Source organism: Octopus sinensis, linkage group LG15 (genome assembly GCF_006345805.1).
Source record: "Octopus sinensis linkage group LG15, ASM634580v1, whole genome shotgun sequence".
Taxonomy (NCBI): domain Eukaryota; kingdom Metazoa; phylum Mollusca; class Cephalopoda; order Octopoda; family Octopodidae; genus Octopus; species Octopus sinensis.
Window position 1 is genome coordinate 10,879,551 of NC_043011.1, and position 18,457 is coordinate 10,898,007.

Consider the following 18,457-nt stretch of genomic DNA (forward strand, 5'->3'; position numbering starts at 1 on the left):
GTAACAAGCACCATCCGATCGTGGCCGTTTGCCAGCCTCATCTGGCACCTGTGTCGGTGGCACATAAAAACACCATCCGAGCGTGGCCGTTTGCCAGCCTCGTCTGGCACCTGTGTTGGTGGCACATAAAATCACCCACTACACTCTCGGAGTGGTTGGCGTTAGGAAGGGCATCCAGCTGTAGAAACACTGCCAGATCTGACTGGACTGGTGCAGCTTTCGGGCTCCCCAGACCCCAGTTGAACCGTCCAACCCATGCTAGCATGGAAAGCGGACGTTAAATGATGATGATGATGATGATGATATATATATATATATATATAATACACACACACACACCACACACACACACACACATATATATATATATATATATATATATACATGTATGTATATGTGTACATTCATATTTATTATATTAAAGACAATGTCTTTATCTGTTTGTGTATTACTTATACATTCGAAAACTGCTGCACTGATCATAATGAAATTTGGAACACAAAATCCAAGCCTAGGGAGAAGGGTAATGCTGTGTGTTTCATACAATTTCATGGACCAAAATTACTGAATGGATCCTTATGATATTTGAAACTTAGATTCAATGCATAAGGGTGGGTATAGTGCAATGTGTTTGGTTTGAATTTCAGATGACTTAAAGGGGGCAGAACTCCCCATGAAAATTCATAAATTTTCGATGTTGATGAAATTTCAACCATGGGTAATTGACACACATCAAGAAGTGTTCTCGAAGTTTCCACTTCACATGAGGATTCTAAGACACCCTAATGGGGGCCTTAACTCCCAAATTTTAGTCATTTCTTTTATGATCCAAAACTAAGTCAAAAGTACTGAATGGATCTTTACAAAATTTGAAAATTATATTCTATGCATAAGGGCCATAACCCCCATGACAATTCATATATTTTTGCTGTTGATGAAATTTTAACCATAGATATTAGATACAAATGAAGTAATATTTATAAAATTTCATCTTCTAACAAGTTAGAAAGACCCTTTCATGGGGACTTAACACCCACAATTTTGTTATTTTATCTAAGCAAAGACGAATAGTTGTACTCTTGGAAGCTCTAGGGTTACCCGAGCATAAAAGTTGAGCATTATTTCTAATTCAATGGTACAACAGGGTAACAGTTTGCTTTGACATACACTTACATTGTGGTTTCTGCAATGTGCTGCATAAATTGTCAAGTAAATGAGAGGCATCTCTGCCTCCACTGATTCAGTTGCAAAGTGTTGAGTAAAGTTATTTGGTTGCAGTCCTCCTTTCAGTCTTTTTATTATCACTGGGTCACACATAGTCCCCAGATGGTAACATTGATTTCAAGGCCTTCCCAGATGAGTGACTAGTTAGTCAAAGACATTTATAGATTGTAAATTTATTCTGTCCAGTTACATATCAGTATAGTGGTCATTTGCAAACTCCAGAGGTGAAGCTTTAATTTCTCCTTAGCCCTCACGTCGCACAGTTGTTAATGTTGATTTCAGTTGGGTCACACCCTTCCAATTGCTATAGATCCGTTATGCATCTTACGGCTGTGCCTGTCATCTGTATGGTGAGGGAACCTACATTGGAAGTGATAACAACTAGGGTAGGGTAGCTGACTGCTTATTGTGATCATTTGTCTTCTGGTTTCCTGTAGCTTTGCTCTCTTTTACAAACCCAGTGAACATACATATATTTCCTATTTCAAAGAAATTCAAACAATAGAAGTAAGACCCAAGTTAAAAAGATTCTCAGCAATTCAACTTCTCTGCTTGACATTAAAATGACCACCCCCAATAGAGGCTTTAACTCTCACATTTTAGAGCTCCATGACCTTCATTTTTCAGGAGCAAAATCCTTGTAACAGGTTCTATAAGACTGGAATTTTGGAATCTGCGCATAAAAATCAGTTGTATGGGATACATGTGGCACGATTACAATTCTTCTAGGGTGTGTAAAGAGGGAAATAACCCTCATCTGCAATTTTGATGAAATTCGAAACATAGGTATTCCAGTTCATTTCAGAAAATATAACAGAAAAGTCTAATTCTTCAATTGTATGTAACTCAGGCAACGCCGGGTAACTCTGCTAGTTGCTTTATATTTTCTTATGCAGTATGGTACCACCAAATATTTAGCAAATATAATAAATCCTTCCATATTTTTTTTTTATTAGTGAATGCTTGCATACATCATCATCATTGTTTAACATCTGCTTTCCATGCTGGAATGGGTTGGACAGTTTGACTGGGGACTGGTTGGCCAGATGGCTGCACCAGGCTCCAATCTGATCTGGCAGAGTTTCTACAGTTTGATGCCCTTCCTAACGCCAACTACTCTGAGAGTGTAGTGGGTGCTTTTTACGTGCCACCAGCATGGGGGCCAGTCAGGTAGTACTGGCAACGGCCATGCTCAAATGTTGTTTTTACATGTCACCTGCACAGGAGCCAGTCCAGCGGCACTAGCAATGCCCTCGCTTGAATGTTGTTTTTCACGTACCACCGGCACAAGTGCCAGTAAGGCGACGCTGGTAGCGATCACATCGAATGGTGCTTTTTACATGCCACTGGCACAGGGGCCAGTCAGTGGCCCTGGCAACGATCATGCTTGGATGGTGTTCTTAGCGCTCCATTAGCACAGATGCCAGTCATGCGGTGCTGTCATCGAATTTGATTTCTGAATATTTTTGTCACACCTCTGTAACCTCATCATGAGTTTTTATAAACAATTGTCTTTTGCAAGTGTGTGTGTGTGTGTGTGTCTGTACATGCTTCTCTGTTCGTGTGTCATGATGACAAAAAGTTAGAAATCTAGCTATATAGATAACACTGAAATTTACTGAAAGCAAACACACAGAATGAGAGAGGTAAACAGTAAAAGGGTACAGAAAGAACAACACATACTCAGAGAGAGGGAGAGGGTTCCATTTTAACTGTTTCAGTTATATTGGTTTCTGTTTATGTGTGTTTTTCTTCATATGGAGAAGGGACATGTTTCTATCAATTGGGTTCATTTTTAATACACTCTAATATCTCAGTCTGTCTGTCTCTCTTCAATATATATATTTTTGTGTGTGTGTAGCACTTTACTGTACCTTCATTGAATTCTTAATGAAGGAGTGCAAACTGATACCTACAGAAGGCTACAAGTTATTTACAGAAATAACACCAGTGGCAAGAGCAGTGTGCACAGATTGATGAAGAATAGAAATCAGCACTAAAGACAAACTGTGAATTGGCAGACCATAAACTGCAATCACTGAAATGAACCACCATCAAGTAGATAAATAGTGACAGATTGAGTCACAGTCTGTGAGCTTGTTGTGCAATTGGATTATGGTCACAATATTACAGAAGAGGGTTCAAGACTTTGGGTATCAGAAAGTTTGTGCAAAATGGGTACCTTGGCAGTTGACATGCAATTTGAAAGAGAGAAAAGTGGAAGTGTGCTCTAATCTACTGGAAGCATTTGAAAACCATTTAAGGCACATTTTCTTTTCTAATCTAGTAATAGGGAATGAAATGTGAGTATATCTTTGTGATAAAAAAAAAATGAAGGCTCAGTTCATGGAGTGGGTTAACACCTCTTCTCCAAAGCCCAATATGCATAGAAAGTCATGGTAATAGTTTTGGAGGTTTTCATTCTCTTTGATTTCTGGAATATATCAAAATATTGAAATAGCTTCGAGAAGCCATAGGGCGGAAGAGACTGAATAAGAATCTGAAAATGTATCACATTTGCCATGACAGTGTGTGGCCACAAAAACTGTAAGTGACAATCAAACAGTTGGAAAATTGGGCTGGTCAGTAGTTCCACCATCTGCTAGACAGCCTGAATCTGGCACCATCCAGCTGCCACCTGTTCAGTGCAACGAAGGGCAATTTTTGGGGACGAGATTTCGATGACACAGAAGAGGTGAAAGTAGCTGTGAAGAAGTAGGTACAGCTGTGCACATCTGAACTACTTTTGAAGAGTTCAGTTCAATGATGGTGCAAATGTATCACTTGAGATGGAAACTGTTGAACAGTACTTGTATATAGAGGAAGAATTACTCTGCTACTCAAAGTGCAATTTGAATGACCTGTGTCGCTTAATTAAAAAGTAATGCCCACTTTTGTATTACTTTTGGTTCAATGTTATTCTGTGTATACATGTGTGTGTGTGTGCATACATCTATACTTACATATGCACAACTTGATATACTTCTATTTATTTCACCTTGCTATCATCATCATCGTTTAACGTCCGCTTTCCATGCTAGCATGGGTTGGACGATTTGACTGAGGACTGGCGAATCAGATGGCTGCACCAGGCTCTAATCTTGATCTGGCAGAGTTTCTACAGCTGGATGCCCTTCCTAATGCCAACCACTCCGAGAGTGTGGTGGGTGCTTTTACGTTCCACTGGCACGAGGGCCAGTCAGGCGGTACTGGCAACGGCTACGGAAAAATGATGTTTTTTTTTATGTGTCACCTGCCAGTAAGGCGATGCTGGTAACGATCACGCTCGAATGGTACTTTTTACGTGCCACTGGCACGAACGCCAGTTAGCTGCTCTGGCAAAGATCATGCTCGAATGGTGCTCTTAGTGCTCCACTAGCACAGATGACAGTCATCAAATTTGATTTCGATTCCAATTTCACTTGCCTCAACAGGTCTTCATAAGCAGTGTCCAATGAAGGGAAGGTACACATAAGTGGGCTGGTTACACCCCTGGCTTAGGCCACGAGGTTATGGTCTCACTTGACTTGCCGGGTCTTCTCAAGCACAGCATATTTCCAAAAGTCTCAGTCACTGGTCATTGCCTTGGTGAGACCTAATGTTCGAAGGTCATGCTTCACCACCTCATCCTGGGTCTACCTCTTCCACAGGTTCCCTCAACTGCTAGGGTGTTAGTAATTTGGTGAAGGGTGAGGGAACAGAAAAAATTTTTTAAATAAATCAGCTTGATTGAAACATGAAGCAATGTATGAGAAAGGATTGTGAAAACTTTCTTAATTTCAGATGTGGAAGACAGATACCAATTTATCCTACCCATTTCAGAACTCTCCCTCTTCCTGTTAGATTCAAAACATAGGACTGCCACTAATATCATTAGTACAATGAAAGGTAGGTGAGGAATGATTGTAGAAATGCTGGAGTGAGAGACAAAGTGGAGAGAAGCTTTGTTTCAGACTCCTCACAACCAAGCAACAAAGGTACAAATCTTTCTGGGTGGACATTGACAATAGGATGAGTGGAGTTAGTGTGCTCTTAACAAAGAAATGAATAGATGAATTAACTGAGATGTGATAGAATAAACTTATGCAAGCCATTGACAAAGTAATTATAATAGTTATCACCTCGTATACATCGCAAACAGCACTGGTAGATGAACAAAGACTGCTTTTAAGAGCCCTCTTGTAGATTACCAGAAGATGTCAAACTCAGCTGGTGATATCAGTGGACAATACCACAATAATTTTTCTGGAGTATATGGTAGCTATGGGTATGGAATGATGAGGGATCAAGGTTTCTGAAGTCCTGTGATATAAATGAGTTTATTCATTTGCAATACCAAATTTAGGAAAATGGACACCAACCAATTAGACAAATATAAAGTGCATACATTTTAGGAAATAGTATAGACAGATAATTGTAAATACTAACTCCTTTGGGTGAAGAGTGTTTTATCTAACAAAAATTAGTAATTAGTCACTTAAGACTAAGAGCTATACTAACTCAAAAAGACAACGTAGAGTAAGAAGACTTTGGCCTGTTGTAGATTCAAAGAAAAAAGAAGGACATGATAACTTTGAGGAAATTTGACAGCTTTTATGGGACAAACCTATCGAGGTTACAGACTAAATCTGTGGCTGGTACTGGGTCTTGGCTAGACAGACATGGTGGTGGAGCACCACTAGATAGTCATTAAAGCAAAGATATAGTTGCTGAAAAACTGGAGAGATGGGGTAAGTAAAGAGCAATTTCAAGAAGTTAAAAAAGAAGCTCGGCATTTTGTGTATTTTGGGGGATAAAATTGTAACAGTAAGAAATTGGTATATGTTCAGTAAAGCAACGATCAAATGCAAGAGTGTATGCTTGAGAAAATTGTGATGTCGAGGATAAGCATTCAGAACAAAGTGATGCAGTTACATTTACTGGTATGGGGAAAGAAGGAAGCATGAAAGATTGTAATATGTGGAGAATGCAAGGAGGAGAGAGGTCATCCAAGCTCACAGTATTGAAATAAATAGAGCAATTAATATGAAGGCAGCTGGACCATCATGTATAGTTACTAAGATGCTAAAAATCTCTAGTTAGGTAGGTCATGTGCCCAACTAATTAGAGAAAGAGTCAGTTTGGATGAGATGCAGCTTAGTTTTGTGCCAGGGAAAAGCACCACTGATGCTATATTTCTGGTAAGATAGCTGCAGGAGAAATATCTAGCCAAAGATTAACCTCTGTACCTGGCTTTCGTTGACATGGAGAAAGCCTTTGACAGGGTCCCCTGATCCCTTATCTGGTGGTCAATGAGGAAACTAGGGATAGATGAATGGTTAGTGAGAGCTGTATGAGCCATGTACGGGGATGATGTTAGTAAGGTGAGAGTTGGCAACAAGTACAGTGAAGAATTCTGGGTAGAGGTAGGGGTCCACCAAGGTTCAGTCCTCAGCCCCTCCTATCTATCATAGTCTTCCAGGCAATAACAGAGGAATTCAAGTCAGGATGCCCCTGGGAGCTCCTCTATGCTGATGACCTTGCTCTAATTGCTGAGTCACTATCAGAACTAAAGGAAAATTTTCAAGTGTGGATTAGAAGGGCCTTAGAGTCAACATAGCTAAAATCAAAGTCCTAATAAGTAGGAAGGCAGGCAAACCACAAATCCCTTCAAGTAGATGGCCCTGCTCGATCTGTAGAAAAGGCGTAAGTAGAAACTCTATAAGATGTACCCAGTGTAAGATATGGACACATAAGAGGTGCAGCAATATCAAAGGAAGGCTAAATGGGAAGTTAGTGTTTGTATGTGGCAGATGCTCAGGAGCAATAAACACTGAAAATGTGCAGAGAACAACTTCTGCCACATTCCAGGGAGAAAAACTAGTAATAGTTGATAGCTTCCGTTACCTAGGTGGCCAAGTCAATAGCTGGGGAGGGTGCACTGAAAGTGTAGCTGCTAGAATAAGAATATCCTGGATAAAGTTCTGAGAGTTCTTACATCTGCTGGTGCTACATGGCAGTGAAACATGGGCTGTGACTGCTGAGGACATGCGTAAGCTCGCAAAGAATGAAGCCAGTATACTCCGATGGATGTGTAATGTCAGTGTGCATACTCAACAGTGTAAGTACCCTGAGAGAAAAGTTGGATCTAAGAAGCATCAGATGTGGTGTGCAAGAGAGATGACTGCGCTGGTATGGTCATGTGGCAAGAATGGATGAGGATAGCTGTGTGAAAAAGTGCCACACCATAGCAGTTGAGGGAACCTGTGGAAGAGGTAGACTTGGGATGAGGTGGTGAAGCATGACCTTCGAACATTGGGCCTCCCCAAGGCAATGGCCAGTGACCGGGACCTTTGGAAATCTGCTGTGCTTGAGAAGACTCAGAAAGCTCAAGTGAGACCATAACCTTGTGACCTATGCTAGGGGTGTAACCAGCCCACTTATGTGTACCTTTCTTTCATTGGACACTAAACTCTGCTTGCAAAGACCTGTTAAGGCAAGTGAAATCAAAATCAAATTCGATGACTGGCATCCGTGCTAGTGAAGTGGTAAGAGTACCATACGAGCATGATTGTTGCCAGAGCAACCAGCTGGCCTCCATGCTGATGGCATGTAAAAAGCACCATTCAAGCGTGATCATTACCTGTGTCACCTTATTGGCACTTGTGCTGGTGTCACATGAAAAAAACATTCGAGCAAGGTCGTTGCCAGAGCTGCTGGACTGGCTCCTGTGCAGGTGGCACATAAAAAGCACCATTTGAGCGTGGCCACTGTCAGTACCACCTGACTTACCCTTTTACATGGAAATATAACTCTTGTTACATTGTATGCTTTTCCTTTGTTTTTATACATGCTTGCTTGTTTATTATATGTAATGAAAAAAATGCAGTAAGCTGGCAGAATCGTTAGCATGCCAGGCGATATACTTAGCAGTATTTCATCTGCTGTTAAGATCTGTGTTCAAATTTTGCTGAGGTCGACTTTGCCCTTCATCCTTTCAGGGTTGATAAATTAAGTACCAGTGAAACACTGAGGTTGATGTAATCAACTTGTCTCCTCCCTACAAATTCGAGGCCTTGTGACTCAAGCAGAAAGGATTCTATGTAATAGATAAATAAATGTTACCAACAACTTCGGCCACTCTTTCTTTCATGGAATCAACATCATTTTTGCTTTCAATCTAGACAACAATTATTACATTCTGGTAACCAGCTCATTACTCAGTTTTACCTGGAAACAGATCACCTTTAAAAACTCTGTTTGTGAAATATTTAGATGTATCTGGATGTACTTTACAAAAATAGCCAAGGGGATTTTGATCCTATCACAGTAAGATTTTGTTGTTAAGCACGTTTCTGATAAAAGTATTCGACATGTCAACGTCCTTTCTTGACTGAGATATAATGAGACTAAATGCAAATGCATTATATAAAAAAATAAAAAAGAATTTTACAACATAATTAGAGATCGGGTTCAAACCTGTAATGTGAATTTGTTAAAGAGAAGGATTTCCTAACATGCGAAAATGGCTTAATATATCATAAAAGTCATCTGTTTATCCCAGCACCTTATACAGCCACAGTATTAGCTAAAATACACATGAGCATTCAACAAACAATTAAGAAGGCACGAATTAAGGTGTTTGTTGGCCTGAGTTGGCTTACTCGGTGGAGAAGTTTGACAAATCTTGCAATAGTTGCCAGAGTTAGGCCAAATTTAGTGAAGGCAAATGATTCATGGTCTATTTCTGGGTACTGGGGACGTGTGCATAGGGGAATGTTTAGACTTATGTTCCAAACATCGGTAACATACTTATAATTGTAGATGCCTATTCAGAATGGATCGAGACTTTCTTGTGTCCTAATTGCTCATCTGAGACAGTAAAAAACAAGCTGCTGGATGTCTTCACTCATTTTGGTATGCCCACAGCTTTAGTATTGAGCATTAGACCTGAATTTGTTGCATTAAAGAATATGTTGTCATCTATGGGTTGCAGAAAGATTGAGACACCTGCTTACAGTCTGGTATCTAACAGTGCTGCTGAAAGGGACATACAAACTGTGAAAACTGCACTGAAGCATTTTGATTGAAAGACAAGGTATTTCGGCAACTACTTGAACAAAATTCTGTTCAACCACTGGAGTGCTTCAGGTGGTCGTAAATTATCATTGGCCAAAAACTTAATAAAATGACCATTAAGGTTTGCTGTAATCCTATTCTTTGGAATAGGTTAGGTTGTGATATACAACACCACATTCAACAAGGTTGCATCCAAGACAAAATATGTGATGCATGCTGGAAAGAATACTGCATGGATTAAGGAGTTTCAACTACTGCAGTTAGTGGCAGTTGAGCCACTGGCCCCACTGAACACACAGTAACTAGAACCAGAATTGAGTGCAACACCTGGCACAATGGTTCATGCTGGACCAAATTTCCCTCAACTAAAATAAGGGATGAGTTTTGAGATGTAGAAACATAACACACAAGTAAATATTTCAAATCTCTGCCAGGAATTACAAGGGCTCTTATTGAGTATTTTTATTTAAGCAACCAAATATCCCTCAAGAAAAGATTGTGTGAACAAGGGGTCACACATAGTAACCAAATTTCCTTCAAATATTTATAGTAAGCCCAATAATTGAAATAAATTTAAATATCTTAATTTTCTCAATTAGATTGTTGCTGCTTTGGATGCCCAGTAGGTCTAGGTGTTGAGAAGTAGTAATCTAACACAGAAGTGGATGATTGAAATCTCTGCTAGGAATTACAAGGATTGTATTTTTAAATAACTTTATTATTTAAGGAACCAAATTTCCATTAACAAAATGATTGTGTGTATGTGTGTGTGAAGAAGGGGTCACTAGGCAGCCTTCAAATAGTAACTAAATCTACTTTAAATCTTTATAGTAAGCCTAATAATTGAAATAAATTTCAATATTTTAGTTTTCTCCTTAGAAGGCTTCAAATTTCTGCCAGGAATTACAAGGGACCCTAGTAAAATGTTTTTTTAAGCAGCCAAATTTCCCTTAATTAAAAGATTGTGTGTGGAGAAGGTGCTACAAAGCAGCTTTGATATAGTAACAAAATCTCCCTAAAACTTTTATAGTAAATGCAATAATTGAAATAGATTTAAATATCTTCATTTAGTCATGAAAACTATCCTAATTAACTGGTCCTCCTGTATTTTCTTTTACCCAATGCCAGGAACTTTTCAGCCCCACCCTCATATGTAAGTATGTATATATTCGCCATGTTGGACTCTATGTGTTTTTTTCATCCCCTTTCTATTTATTTTCTCTTATCCCTTTCTGTTAAAAAGTGTAGCCACAAAATGTAAAAGAATTTTCCCATTTTTCCTGAGTGTCAAACTAATACACTTGCTTGTTGTTCCTACACCTGTCTTCATCTTTTGCTTTTCTAAATTGAACTACGTATGTGTGGTAAATCTTGCAGACATGAAGTGGATTTGATTCACCATAGCCAGATTTCAAGTAACAGTTCAACAGAACTATTCTCATGGTGGAACAATAGTTTTTCTGTGAGAGCAGTTTTACATTTGACAGATTGCCTTAGCTAGGCTGAAATAACGTGTTCACCACTTGACCCTTCTAACCTCTCTTAGGCCACTAAAAGCTAGAATTAAGATAACAGACCACCAACTAAATCCATTGTTCTCTGCAGGATCAGACAAGCCCAATTCACTCCAGTGTTGGAGAGCTTCATCCAACTCCCTGTTGGAACTGGTCCATGTTGGAGAGGAGAGAATGTTGCTCCCCAGGGTGAAGCAGGTGTGAGTGGAGGAAAGGAAGCAGGAGAGAGAGAGAGAGAGAGAGAGAGAGAGAGAGATGAACACTTAGGAAGACCAAGACTCCCAAATCGCTTGAGCAGTGCAACCTGATTGTGGGACGTTGGAGAGAGCCTGACATTAACCAAGCATTCAAGTGTCTGAAAGATTAGGTTGTTGAAGTTTTGGAGGCAAAATGAGAATCGGTGCGAGGAGTTGACTCTGAGCAAATATAGAAGCTTATGAATGGAAAGGTAATTTTACAAGCAGTCTTATCTGCCGATGAAATTTCACCTCTCATTTTAATATTATGCAGTGTGTGTCTTTCGAGGAATTTTGTAAGCCATCCAAATAAATTTTGGATAAAAGTCTTCTTTGAACTGGTTTACAACGCTTACAATTTTTTTTGTTTTGTTATTTTTATTCCCTTGTTATTTTTATTCTCATTATTAGAAATTTCTCCTTTCAGCCCGTGAAGCCTAGGATTTTTAATACTTTGAATTAATTATCCTTTTATCATGAAAAAGAATCCATTTTTATAAAAAAAACAACTTTAAAATCTCATAACGTATTCGTTTCGTTTCGTTTACCCACACGCAGTTTTGTACTTTGGATCGCCATTCTTTTTTTGTTTTTGTTTTTATGGCACCTGACCAGAAAAATCGGATCTTAAATTATCTTTAAGGTAAATTGTCTTTGATATTCAGTTTCTGGGAAATATTTCTTGAGACTTGTTTTATACACATTATATTTCATGCTAAATGAGTTACTTTTGGTGAAATTTCGTTTTGACATACGAAAAAATCAACCTTTTGGCAAGAACTTAGGAAAATTCACAAGATCTGAGTTTTTCCCTCATAACTTTTAGAAAATGTTTTTTTTTTTTAAATGAAATTTCTTATAACTTTCAAACGGCATAGATTATGATTATAAATAAACTAGGGATCTTTTCCTTTTGAACAGCACTTTGTAACATAATTTCTAGTTAACTAAACACTTTTAAACTTCGTATACTGGTAGAATGTGTTTATAAAACATCATTTTTTCTTGGCTTTATTGAGAAATTCTATAGGTTGTAAGATATTCCGTCTGAAATTTCGAGCATTTCGGCAATTTTAACCAATTGCTGGAGTCCATTTAGGTAAACAATATTCCGTGCTGTATGAATATGTCCCTCCTTTAAGAAACAGATTGGGTTTATTTATATTTGTGAAGAAAAAAGATACCCTTCCCCAACCCCTAACCCTAAATCTAAAATAGATTGAAATGCAATAGATCGATATTAGGGCCATAATTATGGGTGACATTTTCATTTGACATCGCTAGAAAAAAGTCCCATTTTCCGTAGCGGTGTCGTATGAAATTGTCACCCATAATTATGGCCCTAGTATCGATCTATTGCATTTCAAGCTATTTTAGATTTGGGGTTAGGGGTTGGGGAAGGGTATCTTTTTTCTTCACAAATATAAATAAACCCAATCTGTTTCTTAAAGGAGGGACTTATTCATACAGCACGATCTATTTCAATCTATTTTAGATTTAGGGTAAGAGTTAGGGGTGGGGGAAGAGTATCTTTTTTCTTCACAAATGTAAATAAACCCAATCTGTTTCTTAAAGGAGGGACATATTCATACAGCATGGAATATTGTTTACCTAAATGGACTCCAGCAATTGGTTAAAATTGCCGAAATGCTCGAAATTAAAGACGAAATATCTTACAACCTATAGAATTTTCTCAATAAAGCCAAGAAAAAATGATGTTTTATAAACACATTCTACCAGTATACGAAGTTTCAAATCGTTTAGTTAACTAGAAATTGTGTTGAATTCTGTCTATCAAGAGGAAAAGATCCGATTTTTTATAAACACTTTCACACCATGCTTGAAGGACAGCATATGTTCAAAAAGATTTCCAAGGAGGTTCCTACAATAAACTCAGACAGGTGCTGATGGGTATCCATCATACAGACGCAGAAAACCAGAAGACGGAGGTTTCACAACAACTATCAGACAGCACGATATTGATAATAGATGGATTGTTCCATACTGCCCACTCCTGTCAAGGACTTTCAATGCCCACATCAACGTTGAGTTTTGCAACTCCGTTAAATCCATCAAGTACGTTTGCAAATATGTAAACAAGGGTTCTGACGCTGCAATGTTTGGACTTCAACAAGAATACTGCCAGGATGAGGAGACACATTATCAGGTGGGACGGTACCTAAGTAGCAACGAGGCTTTCTGGTGCATCTTTGGCTTTCCAATTCACCAACAATACCCCGCCATTCAACAGCTTGTAGTGCACCTGGAAAATGGTCAAAGAGTGTACTTCACTGATGCTAATGCTTCTCTGTTGGCAGAGGAATCAAGAGATAGCACACTCACTGCATTCTCCAAGTGGATCCATTCGCTCAAACCTTGCTGTATCCACATTCATAGATTCCATCGTACTACACTTGGAATGGAAAAAAATGGGCCCCACGGAAAGCAGGTCAAAATGTTCATGGATACCCTGGCATTAAGTTTCACACTTGCCTTGGGCGAGTATACACAGTGCATCCCACTCAATAAGAGTGCTTCTACTTTCGTCTACTACTGCATGAGGTCAGAGGGCCAACGTCTTTCCAGGCCCTAAAACTGTCTCAAAGGGACGAAAATATTTTGACAAATTAAATTTAAATGTTGAAGTGAATCTATCGGTTTTGTGTGTTTCTTAAATGGCTTATGAACACCTTCCACCCTGCAATTGTTATATATATATTTACTTCTGGTATATGTATATATATGTGTGTGTGTATCTCTCTCTCTCTCTCTCTCTCTCTCTCTCTCTCTCTCTGTATATATATATATATATATATATATATATATATATACAGGGTGTCCCAGAAGTCGCGTACCACCCTGGTATTTTAAAAGAATACATTCTTACTGATTTCAAAAACACGTTATTGAAATTAATCATAACAAATGCTAAAATTGAGCACCCTCTACAATAAAACTTGCAGAAAAAATATAATAAAATAAAATGCTTTAGTTATTTTTAATGGAAACCAGAATGGTGCGAGACTTCTGGGACACCTTGTGTGCGCACGTATGATTTTGATTTTGATTTTGATTTTTCCAGTTTCAGCTAATGAGCTGTGGCCATGCTGGGGCACCGCCATTTGGTTTGCTACACGATTTTACCTCACGGATGCTTTTTAGCAAACGCCATCTGATGCATGAGAGAGTTCGATGCAGCTGCCCTCATCTGCACCTCCTGCCGTGAAGTTGGTTCATCCGGGACACCTGACAGGAAGAGATCCAGTCCTACTTTAAAGACATCCGCATCTACACCATGCAGGTCCCTCAGGTTCTTCAGGAGGATATTGAAGAGCTGTGGGCCTCTGAAGCCCAGGCTATCACAATATCTTGTCCTACATCTTGATGGCAAATTTGGAGTCCTTGGTACTACGCAGTGGCGTCCGGTTCTGGCATTAGTGTGACTCTCGATGCTAAAGTCTGGGACAAGTCCTTCCAGGATCTTCGAGATATATATTATGGCATATATTTCTCGCCTACGCTCCAGGGAATAGAGCTTTAATCTCTTGAGTCTTTCCCAGTAGCTCATATGCTGCACAGAGGCTATCTTCTTCGTGTAGCTTCGTTGGATCGCCTCAAGTTCTGTGATCAACTTGACACTGGATGGTGACCATGGCTGAGAGCAATAGTCAAAGTGGCTTAGGACAAGTGTCTTCCAGAGGACCATCATGGTTTCTTGTTCTCTTGTTCTAAAGATTCTAAGAATCCATCCAGCCAGCCGTCTACATTTCATTGCCAGTTTAGCAACATGTACATGAAAGGTCGCGTCATCACTCATGTGAATACCCAGGTCACGCACTGATTGTGCCTCTGGGATTGCAATCCCTCCGGGTCCAGTGTATTCATTGGGTATTGCATTCAGTTTTGCATGCTGATAGTATAAAGCTTGAAACTTTTCAGCATTGAACTGCATGCTATTCTTTTCAGCCCACTTGTATATTTCGTCCAGCTCACATTGCAGGTGCTTAGTGTATTCAGGGTTCTGTATTGCCTGTGAAACTTTTGTATCATCTGCATAACTTGTGATCGTGGCTCTCTGCGTGGCTGAGGGCATGTCTGAGAGGGCCATTATGAACAGTAGTGGTCCCAAAACAGTGCCCTGCGGAACACCGCTCACTATTTGCGTGTTAATGGAAGTGGCCCCATTGGCTGCTACCACCTGACTTCTATTCTTCAGAAAGTCATGAAGCCATTCTCCCAATTTTCCAACTATGCCAAGATCACGCAGTTTGTGACATATCATTCCATGATCGACTTTATCAAAGGCCTTTGCAAAGTCGAGATATATGACTTCCACATTTGAGTGGTTGAGCAGTTGTTTCAGCACCCAGTCATAGTGTTGTAGGAGCTGAGTTAAGCAGCTTCTTCCTGGTCGGAAACCATGTTGGGTGTCAGGCAGCAAGTCATTTTCTTCAAGGAAGGTGATTAGTTTCCTTCTGACTATTCGTTCCATGACCTTGCTGATGTGTGAGGTGAGAGAGATAGGTCTGTAGTTCTTGGCCTCCGCTCTGCTACCTCCCTTATGAATAGGGCATATTTTACCTTCCTTCAGTTTTCTTGGAAGTTTGCCAGCTGCAAGGAAGCTCTGAAAGAGGATCTGCAGTGGTCTTGCTAGGACTCTCTTACATACTTTTAGGAGGATTGCCGGGAATCCATCGGGGCCAATAGCTGAGTCTGTTTTCATTTCATCTATAGCCTTTATTACATCGTCTTCCTTTATATCGATGTAATTTATCGTCGCCGCCTCTGATTTTATATCTGCAGTGGTAAAGAAGTCAGTTGGATTGGTGATTTGGAAATGGCCGAGGGGTGGAGTGAAAACACTCTTGAATTGCTCATTCAGTATTTCACTTACCCTCATTGGTTTTCCTGTAAGTGTGCCATCCTTTTCAAGGAGTGGCCCTATCCTACAGTGCACTGTAGCTGTTTCTTTGGCATACCTGTAGAAAGCTCTGGGGTTAGATTTTATGTTGTCTATAGCCCAGGCTTCTTTGTCTGCTCTTTCCTTTTCATGGGAGAGTTGCAGACACTTTTCAATTTCCAACAGTTTTATTTTCAGGCGGGACTTTTCACTGCTTTCAATTTGTTTGTTTAGGCGATTTGAAATTTTTGTACACCGTCTCATTAAAATGTTCCTCTCTCTGGGGATTTTGTTCTTGTGTATGTATATATATATATATATATATATATATATATATATATAATATATATATATATACAGTTGCGGCCAAAATGTTCAGAACGGCATTGTTTTCGCCAGAAAAGTAGGTAAAGTTTTTATCAAAGTTGTTTTATGTTCTATAATTTTCACAGGCAATAAATACGATATTAATTGTTATTGTCTGAGATTTTGGTGTAATTTGAGAGAATAATACAAAAGTTATGGATCATTGAGTGATTTACTGCAAAACCCATAGCGGCCAAAATGATCAGAACGGTTGAAAAAATAACAAAATATTCAAAAATGACATCTTTGTCATACTGGAATTATTTAATATTTAGTGTGAAGCCCTTTAGCTTCAATCACACTCTGACATTTTCAACTGCATGAGGAAATTAAATTTTCAATTTCTTGCTAGGTGCTCTTATTCCATTCTTCCTGAAGGGCATTCCATAATTGCTCGGTTGTTTTAGGATTTCTGGCTTTCGAACGTTCTCCTAGAATATTCCACTCATTTTCAATAGGATTGAGATCTGGGCTTTGAGCAGGCCAATCCATAATTGAGGAAGTTCATGACCACCTTAGCCTTGTGACATAGGGCATTGTCCTGCATGAATATGGGTGGTCGCTTAGTTGAATTTCTCAGCACAGGCAAGACATGATCTTTTACAAGTTGTTTACAAAATCCTGCATTTACCTTTCTGTGTAATCGCACCAAAGAGCCCACACCATCTCCAGATATCATCCCCCAAACCATGACATTTCCTCCACCGAATTTAACACTAGTCTTAAGGCATTTAGGCGACAATTTTTCACCTACTGTTCCCATCTGAGCAAAATAACATCACTGAAATGCACAGTTTGCCATTTTTCTTGAGACCACAACACATGTTTGGAGCTGATCAGTGGCTTCACTGCAGGTGATCTTGCATGTAGGTTATTTATGTTCAACTAAACGATGAGACACAGTTTTTCGAGATAACGTTTTCTTCAGTACAATGCTCATTTCCTGAGAAACAGCAGCAGCAGTTTTAAATCTGTCCTTTTTAACCAACTTTACCATAGCACGATCTTCTCTCTTGGTCGTTTTTCTTGGCCTACCTGTAGACTTTCTTGCTTCACGTGAACCACAATCATCGAAGACCTTAAGAATACCCTGAACAACACTTTTTGACTTGTTAACAATCTTTGCAATAGACCCAATACTTAAATTATCCTTCTTTCGAAGCTTAATAACTTGCTGACGAATTGGTAACGGAGTAAGTGGCATTATATTAACAAAGTACACTGCAGATATTCTTTCTAATGTTTAGTAAACGAACCATCACATAAACAAATTCAAAACATTAGAGTTTGCCGGTTAAATATACTAAAACACGGAGTAAAAGCAACCGTTCTGATCATTTTGGCCGCTATGGGTTTTGCAGTAAATCACTAAATCATCCATAACTTTTGTATTATCCTCTCAAATTACACCAAAATCTCAGACAATAACAATTAATATCGTATTTATTGTCTGTGAAAATTATAGAATATAAAACAACTTTGATAAAAACTTATACCTACTTTTCTGGCGAAAACAATGCCGTTCTGAACATTTTGGCCGCAACTGTATATATATATGTGTGTGTGTGTGTGTGTGTGTGTGGTGTGTGTGTGTGTGTGTGTGTGTGTGTATATATACTCAAAAGAAGCAACAAGAATATCTTCGGTAATTTGTTACGATCGTTTCACGCTACATCATTTTATTAAACATTGTAAGTATTACAACAGTTTTAAAATGTTGAGCAATCATCAGCCATTAATAGAGGTTTTCCATCAATACATATACTTATTTTCATGTTAAATGATAACATTATAAAGAGGGTAGATATACCCCATGGATAACACCGTACAAAATTCTGGTGCATCTAATTTAAGTATCACATTCATTTCAATCTAAATTTTGCTGAACGTATATATATATATGTGTGTGTGTGTGTGTGTGTGTATGGTCTCTTGCAAGAAGTTTATGGACCGTCTTCTCTGATGACACCACTTTGAAGCAGGGATGGTAAAGAACTTCGTGATTCACAAGGAATTCTGCGATGGGGGCAAGAACACTGATGCACTTTTGAATCAGCAGTTTGTAGTTAGTGAAGATGTTCTCAATCTCATACCTGGATTACCCGTGAAGGCAGCACTCGCAGAACCACCAAAGTTGGAAGAAGTTGCAGTGGCTGTCT